This window comes from Lotus japonicus, chromosome 2 (assembly GCF_012489685.1).
Source record: "Lotus japonicus ecotype B-129 chromosome 2, LjGifu_v1.2".
In the NCBI taxonomy this organism is placed as follows: Eukaryota; Viridiplantae; Streptophyta; class Magnoliopsida; order Fabales; family Fabaceae; genus Lotus; species Lotus japonicus.
In genome coordinates this window covers 36,638,341-36,659,137 of record NC_080042.1, presented here as the reverse complement: position 1 = coordinate 36,659,137, position 20,797 = coordinate 36,638,341, and positions in this window count along the sequence as shown.

Sequence of the window (20,797 nt, the reverse complement as noted above, 5' to 3'; positions counted from 1 at the left end):
TCAACAACGGTTATTTGATAAAACCCACTATACACACACGTTCTCTCTCACTTCCGGTTTTCACTCTCGCACTCCCTGCTTTTCAAAACCGCCTCCTTCGTGATTTCTCTCTCGATCTCTCTTCATCCTTCAAACTTCATCTTCTACCTCAAACCTTCAACCTCTTCAAAATGGTGAGACAAACCAGAAGATCTACTGCAGATGCACCTCAGTTCCCTCACATGGTAGTCGGGTTGGCAACGGGTCAACGGGGCTCTGAGAACCCAGCACAAGAACAAGCTCAAGCTCAAGAGGAGATTGTTCCTATTGCAGAACGGGGCTGTGCCGTTCACTGTGTATTTCCTCCTGAGGAACTCCAAGTCCTTGCAGAATGGAGATTCAACCTCGACAACTTGGCTGCAAATGGGTTTGATCTCCGTCCTGAAGTCCAAGCTCAAGGTTGGGGAAACTACTTCAATCGACTTCGAGGACCGGTGTATGAGAAGCTGGTAAAGGAATTCTGGAAGCACGCTGATTGTGATGACACTCAGGTGGTCTCTTACATACTGGGTAGGAAGATCATCATCACGGAGAAGTCATTCGTGAATCTGCTAGGTGCAGAAACTGCTCATGGGTATCGGTTCTCACTGACGGAATCGAAGCTGAAACCCAGAACCAAGGACATCGTCAACAAGGCCCTGTACACCACCTTCAAACCGGGCAAGACGAGCTACAAAGTGATGGACCTTCAACCCAAACTCAGGGTCTGGCACAAGATCCTGCTCAACTGCATCAATAAACGACCAAAGGGCAGTTCTCCAGACTACATCAACTTCAATCAGAAGGCGATGCTGTTCTTCATTCAAGACAAGGAGAAGATCTGCCTTCCCTACTTCCTGTTCTCCTATTTGAAGGAATGCATCCGGAAGTCTCGCACCACCTCCTCCATCAAGTCAGCCATCAAATATATCCCTTTTGGGAGGCTGATCTCAGACTTTCTCATTGAAAGCAACTTGGTGCAAGATTTGATCAATGCTGGTTGCACAGAGGACTTGAGCACAATTGTTAGCGATGTCTTCACTGCCAACTCTCTGAAGAAGATGGGTTTGGTCCAGAAGAAGATTGCTCCTGCTCATGAGGACACATCTTCTGAGATCAGAGGAAGAAGAATGCCTCTGAATGACTACCCTCTGTGGACTCAAGCAGACCATCCTGAAGCCATCAGATGCTATGTTGAAGACCTCAGGGCTCAAGGATTCGAGATTGACCTTGATGATTTCGTCAGCAGACTTCCACCAGCTCCAGAGTTTCCTTCTCCTCCCAAGAAGAAAACCAAGAGGAAGATGGTTCTGGACGAATCCTCAGAGGAATCTGATGTCCCTCTGGTCAAGAAGGCGAAGAGCAAGCCTGATGATGATGATGGTGATGATAGTGAGGATGGTCCTCAAAAGAAGAAGCAGAAGAAAGTCAGAATTGTGGTGAAGCCTACTCGGGTGGAACCAGCTGCTGCAGAGGTCAGAAGGACTGAACCTCCTGCCAGAGTGACTCGATCATCAGCACATACAAGTAAGCCTGCACTTACCTCTGATGATGATTTGAATTTATTTGATGCACTCCCAATTTCTGCCTTACTCCAACACTCTTCAAATCCCCTCACTCCTATTCATGAATCCCAGCCAGCCGCACAAACCACCTCTCCACCACATTCCCCAAGATCTTCATTCTTTCAACCTTCTCCTACTGAAGCACCACTCTGGAATTTGCTTCAGAACCAACCCTCTAGGTCAGAAGATCCAACCTCTCTCCTTACCATTCCATACGACCCATTAACTTCTGAACCCATCATCCCCAACCAACCAGAACCCAAACCAACAGAACCACAACCCAGAACGTCTGATCACTCTGCTCCCAGAGCATCAGCACGTCCTGCTGTCAGAACCACGGATACAGACTCTTCATCAGCCTTCACACCTGTATCCTTCCCCATCAATGTCATTGACTCTCCTCCCTCCAATACCTCTGAATCACTTAGAAAATTCATGGAGGTTAGGAAAGAGAAGGTATCTGCCTTGGAAGAATATTACCTTACCTGTCCAAGCCCTAGGCAATATCCTGGCCCTAGACCTGAACGTCTAGTTGACCCAGATGAACCTATCTTGGCCAATCCTATCCAAGAGGCAGACCCCTTAGTCCAACAGGCTCACCCTGTCCCTGACCAACAAGAGCCAATTCAACCAGACCCTGAACCTGAACAATCAGTATCTAACCAATCCTCGGTTAGATCACCTCACCCTCTGGTTGAAACTTCAGACCCTCACCGTGGAACCTCTGAACCCAATGCTCCCATAATTAACATTGGTTCTCCACAAGGTGCCTCTGAAGCTCATAGCAGCAATCACCCAGCCTCTCCTGCACCCAACCTCTCCATCATTCCCTATACTCACCTTCAACCCACATCTCTCTCTGAGTGCATCAATATTTTCAATCATGAAGCCTCCTTGAGGCTCCGCAATGTGCACGGTCAGACTGACCTCAGTGAGAATGCTGAAAATGTGGCTGATGAGTGGAACAATTTGAGCACTTGGCTGGTGGCTCAGTTTCCCGTTATGCTGCAGCTCCTGCATGCCGAGGGAAGTCAGAGCATTGAGGCTGCAAAGCAAAGGTTTGCTAGGAGGGTGGCTCTTCATGAACTCGAACAGAGAACCAAGCTTCTTGAAGCCATTGAAGAAGCCAAGAGACAGAAAGAACAAGAAGAAGAAGCTGCCCGTCAAGCAGCAGCTCAGGCTGAACAAGCCAGACTTGAGGCCGAACGTCTTGAAGCTGAGGCTGAGGCAGAGCGACTTGCACCAGTTCTGTTTACTCCTGCTGCTTCTGCTTCCATTCCAGAACCTCAAGCTGCTCAGAACGTTCCTTCCAGCTCTACTCCGACAAGCTCATCCAGACTCGACATCATGGAACAACGTCTTGACACTCATGAATCCATGCTGATTGAGATGAAGCACATGATGATGGAACTTCTGCGCCGTACTGACAAATCTTAGTTTTTTAGGATCTCTTCTTTTTCTTCCTTTTCCTTTTTATTTAACGTTGTTTTATTTAAACTCTGCTTATTTACTTACTTTAATTTGTTCATTTGTGATTCTATATGCATATATCTATATATATTTGTGGCACATATGTTTGCAAAACCTGTTTTATTCATAATTGTTCTATGTTTACATCATAATTCTTTCCATCATACATTATTCCCTATATCTAGAATGGAGGATCCTTCCTCATTCTTCTGCATTCTTGGCGCTGCTCCACTCTTTCCTTCTCCAGACGATCCAATGCATACTCTATGTTGCCAAGTTTGATGCTCAGATCATCTTTTTCTAGACTATCTTCTGTCGTCTTGAGTCTCTTTTCCACAGTCTCCTTCTCTTCCAGCAGATTCAGCTCCCGCTGGCAAAGCTCCTGAATCTCTTCCACGAAGCAGAGGAACTCCTTCAGATCTTTCTCCATCTCTGGACCAAGATCTTCTTCAAGCAGTGTCTTCGTCAGCTCTTGTATGGTCTTTGTACCATCGGGATGCCTAATATTGAGGAACATATCTTCCTCAAACGCCTTCCTTCTGAGCTCTTCTAATGCCATTCTGTATGATGCCATTTTTTTTCTGAATATTATTCGAGGTGTGAAGCTTACCTTTCTCTCCAACGTTTTTATAGGCTTCACTTTCTCTCTGAAAGTTAATGCTCTTACAGTTTCTCGAGGTTAAGTACTTGGTAACTGACCCTTCTATTTCCTCACTTGACCGGTGGTAAACGTTCATCCCTTGCATTAACTCTTCTATTTATTATCGCCTCACTCTGATTCTTACATCGTCTTCATTTTCTTTCAACTTAGACCTTCTCTAAGGGGGAAGTACCTTGTACTTCAAGCTAAGTTTTTCACACCCCAAGCTTTTTGCTTATGACAAAAAGGGGGAGTAAACCCAGTTTTTGATGTGTAAGATGTGTTAGTGTGACTTATTTTTCTTTTGGAGATTTTAAGAGTTCCACCTTCATGACCATAGATGTGTCACTGGGCAAATACAAGGAATACATTTCACTTCTTCTGAAGTGATTCTAAGTTGACTCTGATACCCAAGACTCTGATACCTTGTCCATGACTCTGATCACTTATGCGCTCTGATTATTCGTTTTTCATCTATGTCATAAGCTTTTCACTCTGAACTCTTATATGATTTAGCTCAGAATCTAGACGTTACTAACGTTTTCATCAAGTATTAGATTCAGGGGGAGCTAAGCTCAGAATCAAGCAGTGACTTGAATTCAGAATGAGCAAGATAAACTATTCACATCAGGATAAGTCTTATTCTATATCTCTAAACTCTGAGTGAATTCAGTTTAATGTTTAAGAATTGTTCATCAAAAATCTTAGTTTTGTCATCATCAAAAAGGGGGAGATTGTAAGATCAAGTTTTGATCTAGTAGTACAACTCTATGTTTTGATGATTACAAGTTAACCTTTTGATATGAACAATTGTGGTACTCTAACGTGTTTTTCTGAGTGTGCTATTTACAGGCTCTGACCCTGACTCAATTTCACACAAATCAGAAGCACTGTGTATAAAGGGTAACCCAAGCAACGCTTTCGCATTCACCATGTTCAGTATGAACAGTGGAAAAGCTTCAGAAGATCTGAAGCTATACAAACTCTGATGAGGACTCAGTCGCTAGAAGCTCTGATGATCCAGAAGTTCTGACAACCAAGAAACACTGAAGGTTCAGATGTTCCTATGGTGTAGAAGACTCTGAAGATCCAGAAGCTGAATAGTGGAAACTCTGAAGTCCAGAAGCAAGAAACTCTGAAGGCCATGTTCTTCCCTCTGAGTTCAGAATCAGAAGATACAATGGTCAGAGGATCTGTGCTTTCCCTCTGACTCTGATCAACCTGCTTCACAAGTTCCAATACGAAGCATTCCTCTGATCAGAAGTCTCCTAGGTTAAAAGGTCAAGTCGCTATCCAAGTACAAAAGCAAGTGTACCTTCCTGACGACCTACCTAACGTTCTCAGCCACAGCAGAAGCTGGATTTTCCAGAACTGCCCTCCAACGGTAGCATTTCCATGCAACGCTCAACCCTAATCCTTGGAGTATATATAGAGGCTGAAGATTGAAAGAAGCTAGAAGAAGAAGAAAAAATATACAAGAAGCAATACACACGCGCAAGACATATTCTAAGCTTTCTTTCATCTTGTAATTTATTTTAGTTTACACTCAGCTTATTCAGAAGCAAACCCTTGTAAACACCAACCTCAAACAGTTGTTTGATTTTTTCCTTTAGGAGATCAAGGTTGATCGGATCCTAGAGAAGACTAAGAGAGTGAATCTTAGTGTGAGCTAAGTCAGTGTAATTGTTAGTCACTTGTAGGTTTCAAGTGCAGTTGTAACTCTTACCTGATTAGTGGATTGCCTTCATTCTTAGAAGGAAGAAATCACCTTAACGGGTGGACTGGAGTAGCTTGAGTGATTTATCAAGTGAACCAGGATAAAATCTTTGTGTGCTTTTCTATCTCTATCTTTTGCACTTAGTTCTCGAAAAGATTTGTTAAAATCTTTAAGGTGGTAGTTTTTGTACTGAAAACGTTATTCAAACCCCCCCTTTCTACCGTTTTTCATACCTTCATCTTCTTCATTAATCTTCCTCAAATAACAAACTCCTGTCACGCTTACACTGATTCTACGCGTGAGTCGGAAATTAGCTTGTTCTGAAAATTCAGGTCGTACAATACTCCCCTCCAAAAAGAAAGTTTCATCCTCGAAACTCAGAGTTCAGCAAAAAGTCCGGGGTACAGTTCCTTGATCTTGTCTTCCAGTTCCCATGTAGCGTCTCCCGTATCCTTGTCCCATATCACCTTTACCAACGAAATCTGCTTTCCCCTCAGCTGTTTCACTCTTCTATCCCCAATACTCACTGGCGGTGCCTCGAAGGTCAAATCATCCTTCAGCTCAACGTTGTCTGGCTCAATCACTTGCGTCGGATCTCTGCTTGAAATGATACCGGTTGGCACTCCGTGCAGTCGCACAACCTTAGCCACTTACTTCTTTACTTTCGGTCGTCCGAAATTCTTCTTAAACTCGGTGCCTCTCTGTCATTTCAAAGTAAATACTCAACTTGTCCTCGTGATCTTTATCTACAGTCCAAAACTCCACTTGTCCGTTCAATAACTCCTAGACGAATCCTCCCCTTGGAAACCGCTAGTCCATTAAAACACCTCCAACTTCGTAACTATCTTTACACACACCAAGAAATCAAACTTCTACTTAGTCACTATTCGAATTAAAACCCGACTTATGTCCTTATTTCTTGTCCTTCACTAATCTTATCCCCTTCAACATCCATTTATCAACAACTTATAAGATAATCCTCCTCTTAATATCTAACAATCCGTTATTACCGTATTCTTCCTCAAAACTTCCCTCACTCAAACCTATTTACACTTACTAAAATCCCTAACACTTCGCACAAATCGAGACTTATCCTCTAGAAGATTAAATCATAACTATACCTCAAGGGACTTACCTAGCCATCTTATCATCCGATCCTTCAACATTCTGAGATTTAACTCTTATCGTAACCGCTAACACCACCAAATCTCTTATGTGTACAGGAATCTCAGCTCACCAGGTCAACCTTAGCCCTAGGATTCTCATTCAACTTTAGTAAAATTCACTTGTTACCCGTAGTATGCATCATCAAAATCCATAACAAAGTCCCATTGACTCTTAAACTCTACGAAACTCGTCATAATATAACAACCTCAGGTATTCATCTTAATACTAACACCTTCCTTTTTGTGACTCAATCACCATCTCGTCAATCAACTTCTTAATCTCTCAATCAAATTCTGACAAACTTCGAGTCCTACACACCTTAGACAGTCATTCATAGATTTAAAACCTAAACCTTCACCAAGTTTGGTCCTCTAATGACCTTTAATCCTTCCATACTTCTTAAATGAATATCCGTTTCTTAAAACTATAACTCCTTCACTTACCCAAACAACCTGACCAGTGTCGTCATGCTTTCCCCTTCACAACTTATTATGCTAACCTCATTCAAATCTTATCACATGGTCATTATGTCCGCAACCTCATAATCAACATCAATCGATCACCAACTTATAACCAACCTTAACACTCTACACAACCCAGAATTCCTTTACTTCAAGATCTCTCTTATACTATACCTCAATGGTCTTAACCCGAAACTCACCTTCAGGTCTTCAATCTTCTAAGATTCAACTCCTATTGTCACACCTACAACCATAAGATCTCCTACTCGTACGCGATTCCCGCCTCTCAAGATCAATCTTAACCCTAAGATTTCAATCCAACTTAGTAAATCTCACTTAGTAATCTTAGCATATTTCTTTGGAATCCATATCAACAACCTCAAGTATTCAACTTATGCTAAAACTTTCTTTCTCCAACCTAATCATTAATTCAACACTTTTCAAATGAAAATTCATCTCTTAAGACTATAATGTCTCCACATATTAATCAAACGCTTAGCAAGACTTATTCCTCGAACTCGACTATAACAATCTAGTTCAGAGTTAATTCTTCTCAATCTTGCTACCATCAAGCTATCATCTAAAACCTGATTAAATCCAACTTATTTAGTCTCTAACAATTCCACTCAGAAATCACATAACCTATGACTTCATAACTTCCGAGAAACTACTTAATACTTTTCCAGCACTAAATCTCTTGACTTGGTCTACCTCTACTTGGAGTAATCACACGAACCAACCAATCAATGTCTATACGACACTCATCGACTTCCACAGATTTAAATCTTAATCTTTTACAATCAAATGCTTAACACGAACTTTCCTCCCAAATCCGTCTAATCCTCAATCAATTCAAATTCATCTTACACATCCTTCTATCAAGGTCCATTACCAGTTGTGATTCCGAATATCACCCCCTCAATATTAGGTTGATCAGGCCTAATACATCGAAGGTGGAAATTTAGAAAAACCCACTGGAACAGACAATGAGTTCCTATCCTCCAGTAACCACAAATATCCTGATACTAAATCCTTTAATGATCCCGCTACGGAACTACACACCCTCAACATGACACGTATACTACACTTACGGAATCTCCCTAAGATCCTAACTTCCTCATCGACGCATCGGTACAACAACTCCCTAGCTCAACGTGCTATCCTAGACCCCGTGTAGCCTCTATAGTTAAATCACGAGCAACCTCGAATAAGGTCCTACTAGGGATAATAATCATAAGATCATAGTCTAAGTAGTAAACACAAGTTAGGCGCGTCACACTCGTTTCGAAGAGAAAAGAGTAAGTTATTCTAGAATAAGAGAACAGTTAAAATATTACCATCGTTCCCACGTTCTTCCTCGTTCAACTCCTCAGCTCTTGCCCCCTCCTTGGTATGAATCCTTCCCTCTGTAGCAAGTCGTTTTCCTTTCCCAACATTCCCTGATGATTCGCCCTTGGGTGCCTTACAATCTCTGGAGAAATGTCCCGGTTGGTTGCAATTAAAGCATAGTTTTCCCTTGATCTTGCACTTACTGGCATAGTGCCCTACTTCCCTGCACCTGTAACACGTCACTGTTCTTCCCGAAGTCTTGTTTCCTGTCCCTCCGGTAGCATCACTCCCTTCCATCTTACTGTCAGACGTCCCCCCCTGAAATGTCTTGCAGTTCACAGCTAGATGCCCCTCTCGGTTACACTTGAAGCATCTCCGTCCAATCACAGAGCACTTGTTAGCAAAATGCCCAAACTTTCCGCATCGAAAACATGTCACACCTTTGTCACCAACTGGCTTCCCTCCAGTATCAGCAGTCGTTGTTTTGTACACTCTTGAGGTAAGATCTCTTCTCTCGGGACGCTGATATGGTCCCCACTGATGGTAGCTCTCCCTTCCGTTGTAACCTTGGGAAACTGACCTCATTGGTCCCCCAGCTCCTGTTCGGTTCATTCCTCTTTGTTGATACATTGCCGTCGCCATCAGTCGTTGATGATGCTCACGTGCAGCCTCTTCAGCGTGCATATAAGCGTCTTCCGCAGCCTGGTTCATCATTGCCTCGATCAGTGTAGCTATTACCTCCGCCATCCGGTTAAGGTCCACCATCCTATGTCCCATCATACGTCCAATTATTACTAACCATAAGGTAAAACTAGACAACCCACTCAATCCGATTAAATAGTAACGCAAGAAATTAGAGCGAAAATCGCTCTGCAGACAATCAATTTTCACTCCTTGCAGAGTCACACAACCTAGCACAGAAGACCTATTCCCCAAAGACTCCCGAAAGACTCGACTAAGCTCTGATACCACTTGTAACATCCCGATCTGACGACTGGCCTCACGGTAACAACACGAGTCTTTTCAGTGCGCTTTGTCCTCACTCGCGCACTTCCCGGGAAAACTTCCCAGGAGGTCACCCATCACGATATTGCTCCAAGGCAAGCACACTTAACCATGGAGTTCTTATCAGTTGGGCTCCCGAAAAGAAGTTGCAACTTGTTGTCATGAGTAGTACCAATCAAATCTTGTATGCCCTCCTCAACTGTATAGTCCATCCCTACACAGTCTCGGAATACCTCTTGTTCGGGTGTGAGATCAGCTCATTCCTGTGACCCTCCGCCTAGAAGCCTGCCAGGAGCCGCTCCTTGTTCGTGCCTCACTGCACCGGCGATCACTCCCCGCCCTCGTAAGCCCCGGGTGTCACAGGCCCACCAGCTTCTGCTTGGTTCGTCCTCGAACCACACCGTACTGGGAGAGGTTGGCTCTGATACCACAATGTAACACCCCGATTTCCGGGTGTCACCTTAGTAACCAAAAATAATCTCTACGCGGAAAACAGGTAATTTTTTTTCGTTTGATTCCTTTTAAATTAAGCAATAAAAAGTAAAGACATAACCCAACCACTAAACTAACCAATACACATCAAATATAAACATGTACAGCCTCAGCTGTAAACCCACGTCACGCGCACTCGCAGTGACTCCAAAGAAGTGTGCCCGTAGGCAAATATATACAGATCCCGAAGTGTGAGTGAGAAAGTTATAATTACAATCCACAAGGAGAAAGTCGGCCTCAAAATGGCCTAAGCAAAGTCCCCTATGGTCCGACTGACTCACTGTGATCCCTCAGTAAGAGAACCACACAAAAAGTCATGCGTCGGAAACCTACCCTGTCCCAAAAGCAAAATGAATCAGAGCTCTACACCAAATATGACTCCTGCCTAAACCTACCCTCCAAGAACCAAGTCCTCTGCGAACTGAAGTTGTCAAGTTGAAGCTCAGCTCCATGCGTCGTAGAACTCCTTTCGACAGACGTCCACGCTCGTCAGTCCGTTCCTCCATGACCCTTCCCCTGTACGTCGCTCGGTGACCAGGGACATTGATCACCCAAGCGGTGGGGCATCCCCATCCAGCAGCTCATATCTGATCCCCCCCCGAGGGAGAGACCATCGAGAACCAGTCGGCCATCGACATCTGGCAGCAGGCCGACCGCCCAAACACAAACATGTAACCAAAGCCCAGGTGCTAGGGTCAACTCACAGAAATAAGTAGATATACACTCAACATGTTATAGGGGGTATAGATATATGTTGATATGTACATATATAAACAATCCTAGCATGTTATGGCTCTAACAATGCTTCAATAAACAAACAGCACACAATTCAAGTTAGAATGAATGTATGCGTGAAATGCACAATATGATCCGGATTTGTGACGCGTTCCCGTTCGCCACAAGTGAAGCATTCCCGTTCTTCACTATGGATGAACCTGTAAGATCCAAGTTTTTAAGCTTAGAATAAGTGGAAGAGATTTCCATTTACGATTAGGCTTGACGTATCGTGAAGGAAAAACCTGAACAAGAGTTTATCGAATGAAATAAATTTATGAAGGAGAAAGTTCAGGAAAAGTCTAAGGATTGTATCCGAATCGATAAAAGGTATAGCACGATCGATTCACTTAAGCCTAGGACAAGAACCTTAGGAAAAGACTAAGTTCCACCCTTGGAACACTGTAGGAATTTATTCCAAAAAAAAACTTCAGAGAAATCTTAGAACTTCTCTTTTTCCATATATCACAATCGTTTCGAGGCGAAACTCTAGAATCTACGAACGTCCGATTCCAATCATCGGAAGTTTGCCGAAACCAAAACCCTGGTATTTCAAAACCCTAGAATCAACCGACAATGAAGACTTTTTCTATTCAGAGCTTCAAATGAAGATTCTACACGCGTACACCCATTTCTCTCGATGATTTCAATCTTTCTTCAGAAGGAAGTTTTCTATTCCGACATTCGATGCAAAAAGCAACTTATCGGGTAAACTAGTTTTACACCGACTTTGCATTAGTCGCCTAAAATACAAGGGAACCACTTTTTAGTTTTGGAATTCTTTTGCCAAAACGTATCTTAGAATTCACGGAGAATGAAGCCGGAAAAATCAGAATCGTGAAACTTTCATTTTCCCGCGTTTTTCCATCCTCTATATAGCAAGCCTCGAAAACCAAAAATCATGCTGATATTTCTTTGAAGAATTAGAAGATTCAGCGGGGTGAATATCGTGTCTAAAATACGTTGGAATCAGTAGGAAGAATCGGAAATCACTCTCATATTTTTATCGTAACTCTATGAGCCAAATCCTCCGATATCTAAACAAAACTGTACCGGTTTACTAAATATCTATTCAACCTTATCCAATCTTTGATAAATATCTGTTCATACTTATCCAATCTTTGATAAATATCTGTTCATACTTATCCAATCTTGATAAATATCTATTCATACTTATCCTATCCTTAATAAATATCTTCCATTTCATTCCCTATAAATATGTGAAGCTTGAAACAAAAACCTCACAAACACACACACACAACCCGCGGCTTGGAGAGAAGAAGGAGGAGGAAAGCTTTTCTTCATTTCTTGCCTGATCGTCTCACAGTTTGTTGCTACGCATAGGTATCGAGGTATAGTCGCTAATCCTTACCTCTAATCGTCGTTTCCATAGCTTTTCTTTATACTTTTCTGTGCTCTTAGTTTTGAGGTTTTTGCAAAATTATCCAAATGACTTCATCTTTCTTTCTAAACTTATTCCCTGCGTGCCCTTGAGCATGTTTAGCGGATTACATTTTGCTGATTCTCGCCGAATTGCTGCCGAGTTTCAATTCTGCTCATAATACCCATTTTTGCAAAAGTTCCAACCTTTGGGCTTAAAACCCTATACTGAGCTTAGCGTTAGTAAGATTAGTCGTCATAATCGTCGTTAGTATCAACCCCATCTAATTTGTTTTTCGAAACTCTGACTTTGAAATTCTGAGCTGAAAATAATGACTAAAATACCCCTGCGACAGTTTTCGATTCGATAATTTTTCTGAGAGTTTCCTTGGCCTAGATATCGCCTAAGAATACCTAGGAATCGATTTAGATCGAAGAAAAAGTTCGGAAACCCTATTTTACATAGTGGCCGAAACCTATTGCTTAGGGTACCGTGTCCAAAAATAATTTTTGGGTCTTTATGACCTGAGCCATTGCGTAGCTCTTTTGATTGTCGAAATTTTGGCGCTGGTTTCGTGTCATTCCGAGTTCTGTAGCTCGAGTTATGCTCGTTTTAGCGAACGAGGTTCTGTCGTCTATCCATGCTTAAAAAAATTGTACTCTGAAGCTTCTTAAGCTTTGTCAAAACGCTAGTTAGTATTGTATTGACCGAATTGACTTGTTTTGATTGACCTTCGCTTCGTTTACTCAAAGATTCGTTTGGAGGAACACTTGGAGCAGGAAAAGAGGATTGTGAAGGAGCCTTGCTTGAACACACTGGACGAGTTCGAGGTTAGGGCAACTTACTTGCTAGCTAATGCTTTGTAGGCGTCGATAAATTCGACTTGATTTATTGTTTATGCATATGAATTGTCTGGATTGAAAATGTTTTCTGAAGGCTTCGGCCGAGTGAACTGATTGAGACGTGTGTCTCCGTTTTCTGGGCTTCGGCCGACATGGGAGATTATGATTTATCGCATTGATATGTTGATAATTGACTCGCATGCTTAATTGTTAAATGGTTAACTATAGGCTATGTGATTATTTGTTCACATGATATTTGGATTATATTGATTATAATGTGTCTTTCTATTACGCAATTGAATTGCTGACTATATTGAATATACCGTGCAATTGTGCGAATGAGTGAGGAACGTCAAGATAGTGGATAACGGGTAGTTATGCCAGACTCCTGACGAGTTTTTAGATAAAGTTTGATGGGACGGACCGAGGTTCGTACCCTATTATTGTTTTATGGATCGAGACCTTCTCAAAGGAAAATTGAGTTTGAAAATGATATTGGAAAAACCCCATTTGAATTCACGTAAGAACTTGGGTTGTTCTGTCTAAGGCAAGAAGGGCTTTTAATGAGGCATTGTGCCCGGCCAGCTTACCTGGGAACTTCTCGGGCCATTACTTGGGTGATGATGGACCTTTTGTTTTGAGACCTTCTCCAGGGAATCATTGGAATTATGGGATCTTTGAAACTAATAGGATTAGAGACAAAACTTAAGCAATTTCATAATGAACCTCCATAACGTATTAAACAACCTCAAAACCCTTAATATAATGATAAAAGACTCAGACGAAAGTTTAGGGCTTGAACATAAGTGTTTTGAAAATGAGAAGTGTCGTCGGATCCAGGTTTCTGGGGAAACCATTGTGCGTTGGCCTTTTGCTCGATGAGCAAGTTTTATTGGTTGGCCAATCCAAGGGATAAGTCGGGGAACTAGTCAGTTCTGAGTATGTTGATACTCTTTTGCTCGTTGAACAGTTTGTTTGGCCATCGAGATGGTGAGCCATGGTAAGTTGAAAGGTCACTGAGTGCGAGATGCATTCTTTTGCTCGTTGAGCAGTTTGGTTGGCCATCGAGACGGTGAGCCCAAGTGACTAGGAAAGTTAGCACATTCGATTAGCACTTCCTTGTTTACCCTAGGGTATTGTAGAGACAATGTACTCTTGCTAGACACGCGTGCCTTGGTGAGGACGATTCGTTGTTTGGCTAACCATATTGCATTCATGCATACATTTCTTGGAAAGTGTGCTGCTTTCCGAAGGACGATCTCAGATCGGACTTCATCGGAGCGAGATGCTTCACAGGAGCTTGCAGCTTCATAGGAGCGAGATGCTTCACAGGAGTGTGCTGCTTCATAGGAGCGTGCAGCTTCATAGGAGCGAGATGCTTCACAGGAGTGTGCTGCTTCACAGGAGCGAGATGCTTCATAAAAGCGAGATGCTTTATAGGAGCGAGATGCTTCATAAAAGCGATGCTTTAGCGGAGCGAGATGCTTCGGGTCATCGTGAGGGTGACATTCTATCCGGATCATATTTCGAACATGACATTGCATTGGCATACCATGCATTTAACTATATTCGTTGATATATTGCTTATCGAGTTTTCGAGATATAACTTATTGAACTGTTGAGATATTGAATATTGAATTGTTATTAGAAATCTGATAACATGTTATGTATATACCTTAGGGTAGACGATACAAAACTTATATGTCTATATACAACCTATATATATATACCCCTTTATTCATCACATGTTGCTTGTATTATCTATTATATTCCGTGAGTTGACCCTAGCGCCTTGGCTTTGTGTGTATGGTTGTGTTTGGGCGGTCGGCTTGCTGCCAGACGTCCAACCGCTGATTCAAGATGGTTCGTTGTTCGGGGAGGATCCTGAGCACAATGACTGCTACTGAGCCTTCGACGTGGACCCGGACTTCATGCATGATCGGATGAGGGTCGATGTTAGGAGTGTATTATATGGGGGGATTGTTTTCACAACTCTGATTGTCATTTCCCGTTTGGGGCTGACTTATCTTCTTGAAAACTGTGTTCATAAAACTCATGGCTCTGACCATGGGATGTACTTATTCGCCTGCGGGCACTATCTCCAAATACTTTATGTTTATTATCTTTGAGTTGAGTCGTCATCATGTTAAGTCTTCTCTTTGAAAAGAAAACGAAAAAAATATTTACGCATTTTCCGCACTATTGATTTAAAGTCTCTAAAGAGGCACCACCGAAATCGGGGTGTTACAGAACCATTCCCGTTATTCATCCTGGATGAACCATTCCCGTTATTCATCCTTGGTGAACCATTCCCGTTATTCACCATATGATGAACCATTCCCGTTATTCATCATTTATGCAAGGTGAACCATTCCCGTTATTCACCATGATATGCACAGGTGAACCATTCCCGTTATTCACCCGATTGATGCAATATGGTTAGCCAAACAACGAATCGTCCTTACCATGAAAGTGTTTAGCTCACAACCCAATCTCAACAAAACCATGAGTTAGTGTCGGTCAATACAACACAACTCGGAGTAAGTGTCGGTCAATACAACACAACTCCACCCACAAAAGTACACAAGGGTCTAGTGTCGGTCAATACAATACAGCCCAAACAACAAGAGCACTAAGTGTCGGTCAGTACAACACGGCTCCAACAACACTCCCAAGAGTACTAAAGTACTCGGTGATTTTCAATCATCACCATAGCTCACCTTAGTGGCTTTCCCAATTTCAAACTCTCCAAACCCATAACAAAGTCGACTTTTCCCCGTCTTTCGTAAATATTTTCCCCTTCAGTTTCTCCTATGATTATTCGTTAACAAAAATAATTTCAATTCACATTAGTCAGGTTATGAGTTTATTTCTCAAAGTCTAAGTCTCCCAAAGTCTCTAGTTTTCAAAGCTCTATCATTCTAAGTTTTCAAAGATCAACCACCCGAAATACATTTCCCGGGGAAAGTCTAAGTAAACCAACGGATCCCAACAAATGGCTAAGTCTCAAGCCCCTCGTTTGAACTTGCCTAGGGTTGTTCATCCAACCCGAAATATCAAAGATCACCAGATCAATGAATCTCCACTCCGAAGTCGCGTCAAAACGCTCAATTCATCACAACATCAACATCATAAGTTATGAAAACATTCATAACAATAGACCATCATCATAATCAATATCATAGTAAAGCATAAGTCGAATTGATCGACGCCTATCATGCAATCATAGCTAATATAGTAAGTTGCCCTAACCTCGAGCTGTTCCAGCTTCGCAAACAAAGTTTTCCTCAAACAATTGCTCTGAGCCTTCCAAAGTTCCTTCAACTGAACCTCGGAGAAAACAAAGCAGAAACCAAACAAAATCGATTAGTTCGATCACAATACAATACATAAACGATAGACATTGCATTAAAGCTTCAGAATACGACATCCGGTTACGAAAAGACAAGTTTTCGAAAACGAAAAACTTCCCCCCTAAAGGAAATAACCCACGGCCTCAAAGGAAAAAGGGCTTCGGCTCTTTTTCTTCGATCAAATCTGTTTACAAGGTAGTTTTAGGGTAAAACTAAGGCAAAGAAAATGTCAGAACAATTTTCGGACAATCGGGTCGAAATACGGCTATCCAGGGGCATTTTGGTCCAAAATAAAGGCTCAAAACTTCAAAGTTATCAGTTCTGAAAACAAATTTCACAGCAATGATCCTCATGACATCCGTGACAACAAATCCTAAAGGCACGAAGTCAGATTACAGCTTTTCGACAATAAAGTTTTGAAATGTGAGACAAAAAGGGTTTTGAAACAGTTTTTCAGATCTTGGACAGCTCGATCGCAATCAGCGATTACTGACAGAGGTTTTAGGCTCTTGGGAACCTAGAGAACATAACCCAACCAAGAAATCGAAGAAATCGGACCATTTTAGAAAAGGCTCAAAACTGTGAGCACAGAAACGAGTTCAGAAACTCAGCAGAAACAGTAATCAGAGGTAGGATTCATGCTAGTTACCTCAATACCTAGAAGTAGGGACGAACTGCACGAAGATCGGTCAAGTTTTCGCGAGAAAATCTTCTCCTCCTCTCCACCTAAACTCGCGGCCCTTGAATGGAAAGAAAATGGGATATTTTGCTTTTTCGAGCTATTTATAGGCAGGTGAAATCGCGGGAAAATGAAAATTTCGCGATTCCGATTTTTGCAGCACGTTCACCGAGAAATTCTAAGAGAGATTCTGGCGACAGATTTCCAGAACTCAAAACAAATGTCTAACATTTGGGAAAAACAATATCTAAAATCTTAAAAGCGGTGTAAGTTAATCTGTCCCGAAAAACTACTTTTTGCTGTGATGCTCGAACGACAAAACTTCCTTCTGAAGAAAGATTGGAAACGTCGAAACAAATCTGGCAAAGCGGACGGAATCTTCGTTAGAAGTCCTGAATAGAAAAAGTCTTCATCCATCGCTCGAATCTAGGGTTTCGAAGCAAAGAAATTAGCGTCGTCGGACATCCGAAAAGTGAAGCCTATCGTGCGTACAGTCCAGAGTTCCGAAATGAAACGCTGGTCGAAGGTAAAATAAAGAGAATCTTTAAATTTTCCAAGAGTTCGAAATCTCACTTAAAACGTTACTCTAAAGCGAAATTAGCCTATTCTGGACGCGCTCGCTATAAGGCAAGTGCGCAGACGACTCGCACTAACTCCGAAAGCAACTACGCAACACTGATTCTACGCGTGAGTCGGAAATTAGCTTGTTCTGAAAATTCAGGTCTTACATTTCTAATCTTTCTTCAGAAGGAAGTTTTCTGATCCGACATCGACTGCAAAAAGTAACTTTTCGAGTTGAATCGTCTAATACCGTTTTTGGATCAATTACATAAATTCCAAGAAACTTGTTTCGAGTTCTAGAATTCTATCGCTAGATTCTATCTTATAATTCACAGAGGAACGCACAGGAAAAATTGGAATCGCGAAATTTTCATTTTCTCGCGTTTCCATCTCATATAAATAGGAGAAAACTCAAATTTTCTTCACCATTTCAACACTAAACTCGCGAGCTTAAGAGTAGAAGAGGGAGAGGAAGATTTTAGTTGTTTCTTGCCCGACCGTCGCACTGTCAGTTGCTATACGTTGGCATCGAGGTAAGGATACTACTTCTAACCTCTGATCGTCAATTCCGTCGCTTTTCTGTATGTCTTTCTGTGCTCAAAGTTTCGTGCTTTTTGTAAAACTGTCCGAATAACTCGATTCTTCTTTCTAAACATCATCCCTACCATTTATACGCCACAAATACTCCGCCGATTCTCGCTGGATCGTCGTAGGTATTCAAAACTGTGGAAAAACCCATTTTTAAGCTAAGGTTCTGCTTTTTGGATCAAAAAGTCTCGTCTGAGCTTAGCAACAGTAGGATTAGTTGTCATAAACGTCGTTAGCAAAAATCCCATCCAATTTATTTTTCAAAATTCTGACTTTGAATTTCTGAGCTAAAAAACTTGACCAAATTGTCCCTATTTCAGTTTTCGACTCGACAATTTTTCCGAGCTTTAATTTACCCTAGATACGACTAATGATAATCGAGGAATCAAGTTTGATTTAAGAAAAAGCGCCGATACACATCATGATGTGCTGGGCCGAGAGCACCTCCATTGGGGGAGGAAAATTTCTCTTTTGCAAAAACTCGTCTTTTCGTGTGAGATTGTCATACTCTGGACCTTGTAATGTTTCGTCTAATGTTAGTAATTATTGTTTGATTAGTTCTGACTTGAATTGGTTGAATTATTATGTTTTGCTCAAAGGTTCGACTAATGAACTCTTTGGAGCTGTGAGTGAAGCGAGTGAGGAACTTCTGTAGTGTGAAGCTGGAAAACCTAGAGGTGAGGGCAACTTACCTTGCTAGCTAATGATTTAGGCGTCGATAAATTCAACTTTATTTATTGTTTATGCTTTTGTATGATTATGTGATCTGGAAAATGTTTTATGAGGCTTAGGCCGTTGTTAATCAATAGAGAGGTGTGTCTCCGATTTCTGGGGCTTCGGCCGACATATGTGTTATCGCTTGATTATAAATGTTGATTGATTCACATGCTACTTCCTAAATGGTTAATCTTAGGATATGTTGATATATGTGCCATGTTTTGTTGGATCATACTAACTTTGTTGTGCATTATACATATATCTGTTACACGTCTGAGTGTGGGGAAACGGGAGAGTTATGCCATACTAGTGACGAGATTTTGAGAGAATGTTTAATGGGACGAACCGAGGTTCGGGCCCTCATTGTTTTAGTGGAGTGGATCGAGACCTTCTCAGGGAATCATTTGGGTTGATGGGATCTTTTAAACTTATAGAATTAGAGATGAAACTAAATGTAAATTATTTTACACAGAAAATTCATAATACACTAAACAGCATCCGAACATTTTAATTAATGATAACGATCTCAGAATGAAGCTTAGGGCTTGGAACTATGTTTTGGAAAATGAGAAGTGTCGCCGAATACAAGTTTAGGGGAAACCCTACGTGCTTTGGCACTTTGCTCGATGAGCAGTTTCATCGTTTGGCTATCTAAAAGATAAGTCGAGGAAACTAGAAGTTTCTGAGTATGTTGGTACTCTTTTGCTCGATGAGCAGTTTGTTGTTTGACTGTCTAAAGGATAAGCCGGGAAACTGTAAGTTTCGAAGTACATTGGTACTCTTTCATTCGCTGAGCATATTTTGACCATCGAATTGGATGAGGAAGATGACTCGAGAAGTCATCAAGATTGGTTGCACTCTTTTTTTATATAGATCGTCTTTTGTTGCAGAATCGACATTTACCTTAGGGTATTTTTAGAGACAATATGTTAGTTAGAACACGTGACGACGTGACGGGTGAGGTTGTACGTTGATTGGCGAATCATATTGCATCATTCATACATATTGAGGTTAATACACGATGGGATGTCGGACCTCGTTAAATCCCAAAATGGTCATAAGACCCGGGTTTTCGCATACGAACACTGCGGGTGGTTGCTTAGTAGCAGACGAAAATGGCAGACCTGCGGATTACGACTGATCTGACTACATTTGTTTGGTGTAAGAGACGCCTGAGCAGAAATTGTTATACATTAGGCCAGTGTTAGGACTGACTCGATGCTGCCCATCTATTCCGGAGCATTTCTTGCAGCATGACATAAATTTCATCATACATTTCTTACTTGTTGATTTGATATCGTTGAATATAGTTATGTTTCTTGATAACTGATTGAGTTGTTATTTATCGTCTATTGTTATTTCATTTGAAGTTATGATACTTACATGCTATTATAAGCCTATCGAACCTAAGTATCTATCTCTGTATACTTTACTTGTTGCGTGCACTATATGTACTATTTATCTATTACGTGAATTGACCCTCGCGCTTGCCTTGTTTGTCTACTTGTGTTAGGGCGATCGTACGCCTACTGTCAGATGTCGCTGGCAGATTGGTTCGAGCTGGTTCACCCTTCGAGGGGGGAACCTGATATGAAATGATAGATCGGGATTCCCCAGCCGCGTGGCTGACACATCGCGCCAGTCACCGGGTTGTATACCTTGGGAGGATCATGGAGGACCAGATTGACGAATTTGGGAGATTGACCAAGGGTTTGTTGCGCGTTACTCGGTGAGCTTCAACTTGCCATCCACTGTTTACTGTTATCACGGTACTGGAGTGCCGCCACCGCCGCCGTCCTCTAACGACGAGGATCCCTTTAATGAGGAGACTGTCGGTGGAGCATTGTCTGGATCGAGCTCACCCGCCGCCGCTGACCGTTCCGATGCCGCTTCTTCCTCTAGGCCTGTTGAGTTTGAGGATGATTCTGACACTGTGTTACCATCATTCGTTCTAGGTCATATGATTCCTCCTGTGGTACAGCGTGGTACCGTTGGTTCGCATGACGGAGGGGGATGTGATCATCAGATTGGTGGATGC